Here is an 11,123-nt window from a genome sequence, read left to right as displayed (position 1 = left end):
TAATTCTCTATGTTATAGAAATCTCCACACTAACTTCCGCTGAGTTTCAATTTCTAAACAAGCATTAAGAACAGGTTCAATATGTTCACAAAGCGCAATAACATCAACTTCCGAGGGTTAAGGACACTTTGCTCATCTAAAGTATTTTCGGAAGTTCAAACAATCACTTTCGGTGCATCAAACAATCTAAATCATGAACTAAGTGATCAATTCAGTTCAAGCAGTAAGAAATCCATTAGATGAAGAACCAAAACGTAATCCCTTAGTCTACACACGTTTTATGGATCAAAACATCAAGAAATCCCTTATGAGAACCCCTAAACCCAACTAGATGACTACTCACACATAACTAAGCAAGAACAAAACGATTTTGATGAAGAAAACATGATAAGATTGTATTAAAACAGAGTAAAGGTTCAGAAGATCTTCTCCAAATGGTTTTGAGATGAACTCCTTTACAAATCTTCACAAATCACACAAAACAAGTACAAAACTCTCAAATCTCTCTCTAGAACTTGTAAATCTCCTTCTTGGTCGCCCCTGGTCTTTTCTTCGTCTCAAAGGTCGAGTTCTTTTGTGAATTATTGAGGGGAGTGGGTAAAAAGGAGTGAAAAGCTCGTTTGTGCGTGTGGAGCCCGTAGCGCCTGAGATCGGTCGATCCACATGGCTCGGATCGGTCGATCTAGTGCATGAAAGCCACAGATCGGTCGATCCAGGTAGCCCGGATCGGTCGATCTCGTGCTCTGTGCGATCAATACTTCATTCGGTCCATTGTTCGGTCCATCTTGCTTCTGAATAAATCCCGAATGCGTTCTTTTCTTTCAAGCTATCTAGTAACCTGCATATTACACTTAAGAACACCAAAACGCATCAAATAGACCAAAACATTAATTAAAACCGACCATTTAATTGCTCCAAAACGAGTTTAAAACCGTTAAAAATACGGAATATCAACTCCCCCAGACTTGAATCTTTGCTTGTCCTCAAGTAAAGAGGATTAAAATTTGGGAGCTCACTAACCCTTAAATGAGAGACTGTCAAGGCATTCATTCCAAATCCCCACCAAGACCGCGCAAACCTTTCCATATTTCAGACCTGCAAGTCTCAGTTTCAAGTAATCAACTCTTTACATTCATTAAAAAGTGCGTGACCTTTCCACCAAAGATATCTCCATCAGGTATAACGGGCTCGGTGTTTGGGAGGCTGTTTTAGTGTTTAATTAGGTGAGGCTCAAGTGTTTGTGGGTATCAGCGATAACAAAAAATGCAAAACATTATGCAAAATCGCTGGAGAAACCGAGTATATTGATAACCACGTTTTCGAACTGCTCAAGTCTCAAATGATCAAAACCCAACAAATCTCAAACTCTAACCCCAAATTTAAACAACGCATCATCTCTGGTACACAAAATAAAAATAAAATGTCTAAATCAAATCTACTGAATGAGATATAAACATGAACTCTTTTTTTTTTTTTTTTTTTTTTTTTTTTCATTATTATTTTTTTTTTTTTTTTTTTTTTATTATTATTATTTTTTTTTTTTTTTTTTTTTTTTTTTTTTTTTTAGAACGAAAACTTATACAAACCGAAATCGAATATATACACTGCGATGCAATCACACACTTACAACACCCAATTTTTCTATTTACACCTCTAGACACACAGGTCCGTGTCTAACCACCTAAATGTTCCGATCCTACCTAAGCAGTCGGATGAACCATGTCTACCCTAATCTCTCCATTGTTTTTGCACATGTATGCACATATGATCAGTGTGTAAGAATGCATGGAGATGAAATAAAAGGGTAAGGTGTAGGTGAGGTACCAAACTATTGATGAGTCTGGCCATTCAGGATTATTAAAGAGTGGTAAAATGTGGTAAAGAAAATCCTGAATGTGTATATGGTGTACCGTTTCCTGATGTTGATTCCTGGTCAAAAGAAATTAAATTCATTAATGGTCAAAAATATTTGAGTCGATTACAATTCACCGAGACTTGATAAAAGATTTAAAGAGAGGTTGCTTGGTCAAGTGGTTCCTCGGTTTGTCTGCGCTAACAGTCCTGAAAAATGGTCAATATGAAATGTAATGCACAACACACAAGGAAATAGTCTAATAATCATCACAGGGTCTGAGAAAAATACGTAGAGAGTTTTTTTTTTTTAAAAAAAAACAAATCCGATAAACTAAGAAATAAGAGAAATAAAAGCAATATGGTACATAAGTAGCATCCTCCCCCAGACTTACTTCACACCGTCTCGGTGTGAAAATAATTCCAAGAGAGATTACCGATCAGGCGTTGCGGTCAGTGCGCCTCTTGGAGCGCCTCTCCAAGGCTCCATCATCGTCAGAGTCCTCCGCTGCCTCAGGTCCAGCAGCGGTGTCGTGAGCGCCCGAGTCATCATGTGTCGTGAGCGCCTTAGATCGACCGATCCATACGTGTCGGATCGACCGATCTCTTACATGGATCGCCCGTTCTGTTTCTTTAGGATCGATCGATCTCTGCCTGATCGTGATACATGCCTGAAAATCATCTAAAAACACAACCAAAAATCAATTCACACAAGAAAACATAATCACAAAAGAGAAAGAAAATCAAACCATGTGGGTTGCCTCCCACTCAGCGCTTGTTTAAAGTCGCGAGCCTGACTATTTTGTTGTCCTTAGGCGAGATCGGGTTCCGATAAAGGAATGTTGGTTCCTTCTTCGGGTTTTGCATCTGTGAAGTAAGGTTTTAGCCTCTGCCCATTGACGGTGAATTTCCTCCCATTGTCTTCCAAGACAACAGCTCCATAAGGTCTAACCTCTGTGATGGTGAAAGGTCCGGACCAACGAGACTTAAGCTTTCCAGGAAATAGCTTGAGTCTAGAGTTGAACAGAAGGACTTTGTCTCCAGCAGCGAAGTCTCTCGGGATTATCTTTCTGTCATGCCATGCCTTAGTTCTTTCCTTGTAGATTTTGGTGTTCTCATAGGCGTTCAACCGAATCTCGTCCAGCTCGTTCAACTGAACCATCCTCCTTTCTGCAGCGGTTTTAATGTCGAAGTTCATCAACTTCGTTGCCCAAAAACCACTGTACTCCAATTCCACAGGTAGGTGACAAGACTTTCCATAGACCAGATTAAAAGGAGTGGTGCCCAAGGGAGTCTTGTAGGCGGTTCTATACGCCCATAAGGCGTCATCAAGCTTCACAGCCCAGTCTTTCCTTGTTTTGCCTACAGCCTTCTCCAAAATTCCCTTGATTTCTCGGTTCGATATTTCAACCTGCCCACTTGTCTGAGGATGATAAGGTGTAGCTACCTTATGCTTTACTCCATGTTTCTTCAGCAGTTTATCGAACGTCTTGTTGATGAAGTGAGAGCCTCCATCACTAATAACCACTCTCGGGATCCCGAATCTTGGAAAAATGACTGTCTTGAACATTTTCTTGACAACACTAGAGTCATTTGTCTTGCTGGCTACTGCTTCCACCCACTTGGAGACATAATCAACCGCAACCAAGATGTACTCATTTCCATAAGAAGATGGGAAAGGGCCCATAAAATCAATTCCCCATACATCAAAAACTTCAACTTCAAGGATGAAATTTTGGGGCATCTCATTTCTCTTACTGATGTTACCCTTCCGCTGACATGCATCACACTTTGAGACAAACTCATGGGCGTCTCTGAAAAGTGTAGGCCACCAGTAACCAGCCTGCAGGACCTTAGAAACCGTCTTGAATGTTGCAAAATGGCCTGCGTATTCTGAGCTGTGGCAGTGGAAAAGAATCCCTTGCATCTCATTCTCCAGAACGCATCTCCTGAATAAACCATCTGAGCATCTCTTGTAGAGGAAGGGATCATCCCAGTAATAGTGGTTCACATCTCTCATGAACTTCTTCCTCTCATACCCCTTCAGGTTCGGTGGTTCAATTCCAGCACATAGGTAGTTTGCAAAGTCTGCAAACCATGGGAGATCATCCTGAATTTGTCTCATGACACAGCAATCAGCCTGATCCAAATACTCATCCTCCAGCAAGGTGATCACATAGACATTCTCCTCGGGTAATGTATCATCCAGTGGTGTTTCAGCTTCCACTCTCATTCGGGAAAGATGATCTGCCACTCCATTTTCTGCTCCTCTCTTGTCTCTGATCTCAATATCAAACTCCTGTAGCAGTAAGATCCACCTTAAGAGTCTCGGTTTAGCATCTTTTTTCGTCATCAGGTACTTCAAGGCTGCATGGTCTGTGTGCACAATTACTTTCGAGCCCACCAAATAGGACCTGAACTTCTCGAAAGCATAAACTACTGCCAGCAACTCCTTCTCAGTGGTAGCATACTTGATTTGAGCATCATCAAGCGTTCGGCTGGCATAATAGATCACATGGAGTTTCTTGTCTTTTCTCTGCCCCAAAACAGCTCCAATCGCGTAATCACTTGCGTCACACATTATTTCAAATGGCAAGTCCCAATCTGGTGGCTGCACAATGGGAGCACTGACTAGAGACTTCTTGAGAATCTGAAACGCAGCGAGGCAGTCAGCATCAAAAACAAACTTCGCTTCTTTGCACAGCAGACGGGTGAGTGGCCTCGCTATCATAGAGAAGTCTTTGATAAACCTCCTGTAGAAACCGGCATGTCCCAGAAAACTCCGAATATCCCTCACTGTCCTGGGAGGCTGTAGGCTGGTCATAACTTCAATCTTTGCTTTGTCAACCTCGATACCCTGCTCTGATATCCTGTGACCCAAAACAATGCCATCTTTCACCATGAAATGACACTTCTCCCAATTTAACACCAAGTTCTTCTCCTCACATCTTTCCAGCACCTTGCACAGATTAGCAAGGCAGTCGCTAAATGAAGAACCGTAGACTGAGAAATCGTCCATAAAAACCTCCATAATGTCCTCAATAAGATCAGTAAAGATCGACATCATGCATCTCTGGAAAGTGGCAGGAGCATTGCACAATCCGAAGGCATTCTCCTGTAGGCAAAAGTACCGTATGGGCAGGTGAATGTTGTCTTCTCTTGGTCGTCTGGATGAATGGGTATCTGAAAGAACCCGGAGTAGCCATCGAGAAAACAGTAGTAGGGGTGGTTGGCTAGTCTTTCCAGCATCTGGTCAATGAAAGGAAGTGGGAAGTGGTCCTTCCTTGTGGCTGAGTTTAGCTTCCTGTAGTCAATGCACATCCTATGCCCTGTGACTGTTCTGGTAGGAATCAGCTCAGCTTTCTCATTTGTGATGACAGTGATGCCACCCTTCTTAGGAACCACATGAACCGGGCTCACCCAAGTGCTGTCTGAAATTGGGTAGATCACCCCTGCACTCAACAGCTTTAGAATCTCCTTTTTCACAACTTCCATCAGTTTGGGATTCAGTCTTCGCTGGTGCTCTATGGACGTCTTTGACTCATCCTCCAAGTGAATCTTGTGCATGCAAAGATCTGGAGAAATACCTGTAATATCATCCAAAGAGTACCCCAATGCTTTTCTATACTTTCGCAATTTTGAAAGAAGCAAAGCGGTCTCCACATTATTCAGGTTAGCACAAATAATAACAGGATATGTGGAATTCGGTCCCAAGAATGCATACCTCAGCCCAGCTGGGAGGGCTTTAAGTTCCACCTTTGGAGCATTCTCCTCACTCCAATCTGGTTGGGAGGATGACGGTTTGACGGTTTTATCGGTGCCTGAGTCTTCAAGGCTGACATAGGCGACATGCTTCTCAATCGGTGAGGCTGAATCCAAAATCTCAGAAAATCCAACCACTTCTTGGTTCATGAACCCGAACTCACTCTCCTTTTGGGTCAATGCGACTTGTAGAGGATCATCAGTGTGCAACTCTTCATCCATTTCCTCCACCAGTTCAGTCAATGTATCAACCCAGAAAGTCTGTCCATCAATAGTCGGATTTTTCAGCACCTTCTCCACATTGTATCTCATCGCCATGTCTCCTAGACGTAAGTCTATATGCCCATTCTGTACATCAATCATGGCTCCAGCAGTAGCTAAAAATGGTCTGCCCAAAATGAGAGGATCTTTAGGTTCCTCTTCCAGCTCCAGAACTACAAAATCGGTAAGCACATATCCCTTTCCAACACCAACAGGGATGTTTTCTAGTACACCGACTGGTCTTCGCACTGATCGGTCAGCAAGGACCAAGGAGATCCTTGTAGGTTTGTAGTTCGTCATGCCTAGCCTCTCAGAGACAGAGAAAGGCATTAGGCTCACTCCTGAACCCAGATCGCAGAGACTCTTCTCAAAAGTAAGTGATCCAATGCGGCATGGTAGAACAAATGCTCCGGGATCTTCACGCTTTTTAGGCATGACATTTTGTAGAACTGCGCTACACTCCTCATTGAGCATCAACACACCCCGCTCTAGGCTCATCTTATCGGTAAGAATCTCCTTCATGTACCTTTTAAGAGAAGGTACCATCTTCACCGCTTCAACAAATGGCAATCTCACATGTAACTCCCCAACAAGGTTCTTTAGCTTCTCGTACTCACGTTCTTTGATCTTCTGCCTTGGTCTGGATGGGTATGGAGCCTTAGGAACATAAGCAGGAGGCGCCACATACACCTCTTCAGGTTCAGAGGAATTTGGTTTCGTCGACACGGGATCGGTCGATCCGGATCGGTCGATCTCCTTCCGGATCGGTCGATCCTTGGATCGGTCGATCTCCTTCCTTGGATCGGTCGATCTCCTTCTTGATTCGATCTTGAGATCGGTCGATCTCTTTCTCTTTCGATTCCTCAATCGTTTTTCCACTCCTAAGTGTTATAGCATTCACAAACTCCTTTGGATTCGTCTCTGACTTCCCTGGTAGAAATCCAGGTGCTGTTCTGCTGCTGGAGGCGGTTTGAGCAACTTGCTTTTCCAAAACTTTCAAATGGGTGTTCAAAGCTTCGAACTTCCCATTAAGCTCTCCATACATGTTATCCACCTTGGTGTTTATCTCTGCAGTGCTATTCTTCTGACCTTCTAGCACCATTTGCAGCATCTTCTTAATTTCGTTATCCTGAGAAGGCTGTGACGAAGAGGCATTTCCTTGATTCTGATAGTTGTTGTACTGCTGCCTTTGCTGAAATCCTGAGTTGCCCGAGTTGTTCCCCTGATATTGATTTCTGTTCTGAAATCCTTGGTTGAACACACTCTGGTTCTGATTCTGGTTCTGCCTGTTTCCTGCCTGAGGGTAGGACTGATGTTGTGGATTCTCCACATTGTTGCTCCGGTAAGACAGATTATTTTGCTGATTTTGACTCCATCCAAGGTTCTGATTGTAGCCTCTGTTGTAGTTTCCTTGACCACCAATGTAGTTCACATCAGCCTGCATATCACTTGAATCATCACCAACAGCTTCTTGTGAGGAACGATAGCCTTGCTCCTCCACAAATTTCACAGATTTCTGATCTCTCTTGAGAAGCATCTCAATCTTGGCATTCAGCTCATCTATCTTCTTGGATTCATAACCAACACCCTTCTGGCTGGTATCAAACCTTGACTTGCGGTTTGCTTTGCTGGATGACAGGTTGTTCAACAAGGTGTAAGCTTCTTCAACAGTCTTGGTCATGAAATCACCATTACTTGCTGTGTCCATGGCATCTTGACTCTCTTCATGAACTCCATTATAGAAAATGTTCAGCAAACTCACATCAGTGTAGCCATGGTGAGGGCAGTCCTGTGTGTACTCCTTGAAACGCTCCCAAGCCTCATGAAAGCTTTCTGAATCAAGTTGCTGAAAGCTTCCAATTCTGCTTCTCAGATATGTGGACCTTGACTTGGTGAAGAAATGCTGTAGAAAAGCAGCTCTTGTCTCTTCCCATGTAGTAAGAGATCCTGGAGGGATGGACTTTAACCATCTGATAGCTTTATCAGCTAAGGAAAACGGGAACAACCTGCATTTCAAAGCGCCTTGAGGAACTCCATTATGTCTGCTGGTGTCACAGACTCGCTCAAAATGCTCCAAGTGATACATCGGGTCCTCAGACGGGTTTCCATGAAACGGATTTTTCTCCACCAAATTAATGAGACCAGTCTTGATCTCAAAGTCTCTTCTCTCAATGGGAGGTGGGCGAATCCCAGAACGATCGGCATAGAATGCATCTGGTGTATCATAATGTGCAAGCGTCATCCTAGGCATGCCATAGTCTCCAGCCTGTTGTCTTGCAGCTACACCAGCCTGCTGATTATCACCAGCATTGTTGCCTTCTCGTTCATTTACAGGAATTGGATTTTGCGGGTTGTCCTGAAATTGGTCTTCTTGGTGTTCAGCCATTTCAACCTCTTCAGCGGACTCAAGTCTTTTCTTTTTCACTTGTCTCTCTAGGCGGCCGAGCTCTAACTCCAAAGGTATTAAATTCGATGATCCTTTGCTTCTAGTATGAAATCCGCTCATTCACCTGAAAACACAAACAAAAGAGAAAGACAGAAACATTAGACAAAATAAAGAAAATGCTATAGTCTTAAACTGATCATTAACTCTAGGGTGACCAAATGGTCCCCGGCAACGGCGCCAAAAACTTGATGTCTCGAGTTTTAACCCGATTATCTAACTGCAAGTGCACAGTAAAGTACGCAGTAGTAATACGGGATCGAATCCACAGGGACCGATGATCACACGTAGAGTTGCAGACAAGTTAATAGCTACAGCGAAACAAGATATATTTTTGATGGTTTTTATTTAATTTTCTCTAGTGTCACAAAGCATAAACAAGTTGTAAAAAGATGATTTAAACGATTTGAAAACTATTTTAAAACAAACGTTGGGCATTGGGAATTCTCAGGGATTTCTTTTTAATCAAGATACAATTAATGGAAGACACAGGGATATATTAAGAACCGTCTAGAACTCAAACACGATATTAGAATTAACCTACTTCCGTAGCGCTAATTCTCTATGTTATAGAAATCTCCACACTAACTTCCGCTGAGTTTCAATTTCTAAACAAGCATTAAGAACAGGTTCAATATGTTCACAAAGCGCAATAACATCAACTTCCGAGGGTTAAGGACACTTTGCTCATCTAAAGTATTTTCGGAAGTTCAAACAATCACTTTCGGTGCATCAAACAATCTAAATCATGAACTAAGTGATCAATTCAGTTCAAGCAGTAAGAAATCCATTAGATGAAGAACCAAAACGTAATCCCTTAGTCTACACACGTTTTATGGATCAAAACATCAAGAAATCCCCTATGAGAACCCCTAAACCCAACTAGATGACTACTCACACATAACTAAGCAAGAACAAAACGATTTTGATGAAGAAAACATGATAAGATTGTATTAAAACAGAGTAAAGGTTCAGAAGATCTTCTCCAAATGGTTTTGAGATGAACTCCTTTACAAATCTTCACAAATCACACAAAACAAGTACAAAACTCTCAAATCTCTCTCTAGAACTTGTAAATCTCCTTCTTGGTCGCCCCTGGTCTTTTCTTCGTCTCAAAGGTCGAGTTCTTTTGTGAATTATTGAGGGGAGTGGGTAAAAAGGAGTGAAAAGCTCGTTTGTGCGTGTGGAGCCCGTAGCGCCTGAGATCGGTCGATCCACATGGCTCGGATCGGTCGATCTAGTGCATGAAAGCCACAGATCGGTCGATCCAGGTAGCCCGGATCGGTCGATCTCGTGCTCTGTGCGATCAATACTTCATTCGGTCCATTGTTCGGTCCATCTTGCTTCTGAATAAATCCCGAATGCGTTCTTTTCTTTCAAGCTATCTAGTAACCTGCATATTACACTTAAGAACACCAAAACGCATCAAATAGACCAAAACATTAATTAAAACCGACCATTTAATTGCTCCAAAACGAGTTTAAAACCGTTAAAAATACGGAATATCAAGCAGCGCCGACCAATTTTTCCGTCGACCCATCACTCGATGTTATAATTAATATGTTGATCGATGTTCGGCCAAAATCCATGTTCTCCATCTTAAGTACTTGTGTCAGCATGGAAAGAAGGAAAAATTTAGCAAATACACTAACAAAATCTAGACTATATTTTAAACTTAACCTAATGGTAATAAGAAAGAGTCCCCGGCAACGACACCAAATTTGATATCACTCAAATTACCCTAAGGAGTGAAGTACTCTCTCAAATAAGAGGTTCAGATGTAGTACTTCGGGATCGAATCCACAGAGACTCTAGGATTACACAGTAGATTTATAGTCTTCTAAATAAAGCTAGACAAATAGGTTTTAAGCAGTAAATGAAGTGGTGAACAAGGTAGTTGTTCGATTGGTTTGATTTGAGGTTGTTAACAATTGGGAAAATAGCTAGATTCATGTATTATCTCAGGTATGATAAGTAAGCAACTTATTTGGGTTATTAGGGGTTTATAGATATAAATTTTTCTCGAACTCAAACTTGAGTAAAATCAATTGGATTATCTATATCTAGATCTCGGATTTCAACATTCGTATATCAATCACTAGAACGTGTTGATCGATGATTCTTAAAGAATATTGATCAATACACCTTTCAAAATATCGATCGACATAACGATTGTCAGGTCGATCAATGCTTGTTCTAGAAAGCTTTACGAGCTGGTTTGATTAATGTTCTCTAACTTACTAGACCAACTTTCATGTGTATCTAGTCAGTTAGATCATACTGGTTTAGTTTCAGGTATTAGGCCAAGCTATTGCTTGTCTCAATTAATCCTAGGATCTAAGTTCAAGGGTGATCAATCCTAAACTTAGCATTAAGAGAAACTAGATGAAGAACTATATTTTAAACATCCTAGCAACAGTTCATGTTAGTAATACATAAATCAACCTTATGAGAAACCTAAATCTAACAGTAAGATGATAGACCATGGATTTGACCCACTTTCACCCATGGTTTATAAGTGTTTTTACTACTAATTATTATATTATAGAGTCTATTTATTATATTTATAAGATCAGGAGTGATTTGGTGATAAGTGATGATTTTGGAGCATTTTAGAGATATTTGGAGTAAGCACCCGAGATGACCATCGAGCTCTACCATCGGTCGATATTGAGGAACAAATATAGATCGATGTTCACATCAGAACATCGATCGACATCAAAGCGTACAGAAAGCCCATTTAGTCACAGCCGACATAAAGCCCAAGTCTTCACCAATTTACAAGATTACCCCTGACGAGTTTTAA

General features: G+C 41.6%; 1 non-coding gene across 1 annotated transcript; it reads left to right on the top strand.

Annotated features, from left to right (window-relative positions):
- The first annotated feature begins 7,643 nt into the window (after positions 1 to 7,643).
- LOC125584774 lies at positions 7,644 to 7,750 on the top strand. The gene has a single exon (XR_007321683.1). It is a non-coding gene; the product is annotated as a small nucleolar RNA R71 (small nucleolar RNA).
- The last annotated feature ends 3,373 nt before the right edge of the window (positions 7,751 to 11,123 follow it).

The sequence above is a fragment of the Brassica napus genome, chromosome C3 (assembly GCF_020379485.1).
Source record: "Brassica napus cultivar Da-Ae chromosome C3, Da-Ae, whole genome shotgun sequence".
Classification (NCBI taxonomy): Eukaryota; Viridiplantae; Streptophyta; class Magnoliopsida; order Brassicales; family Brassicaceae; genus Brassica; species Brassica napus.
This window is presented reverse-complemented; position numbering and strand designations above follow the sequence as displayed.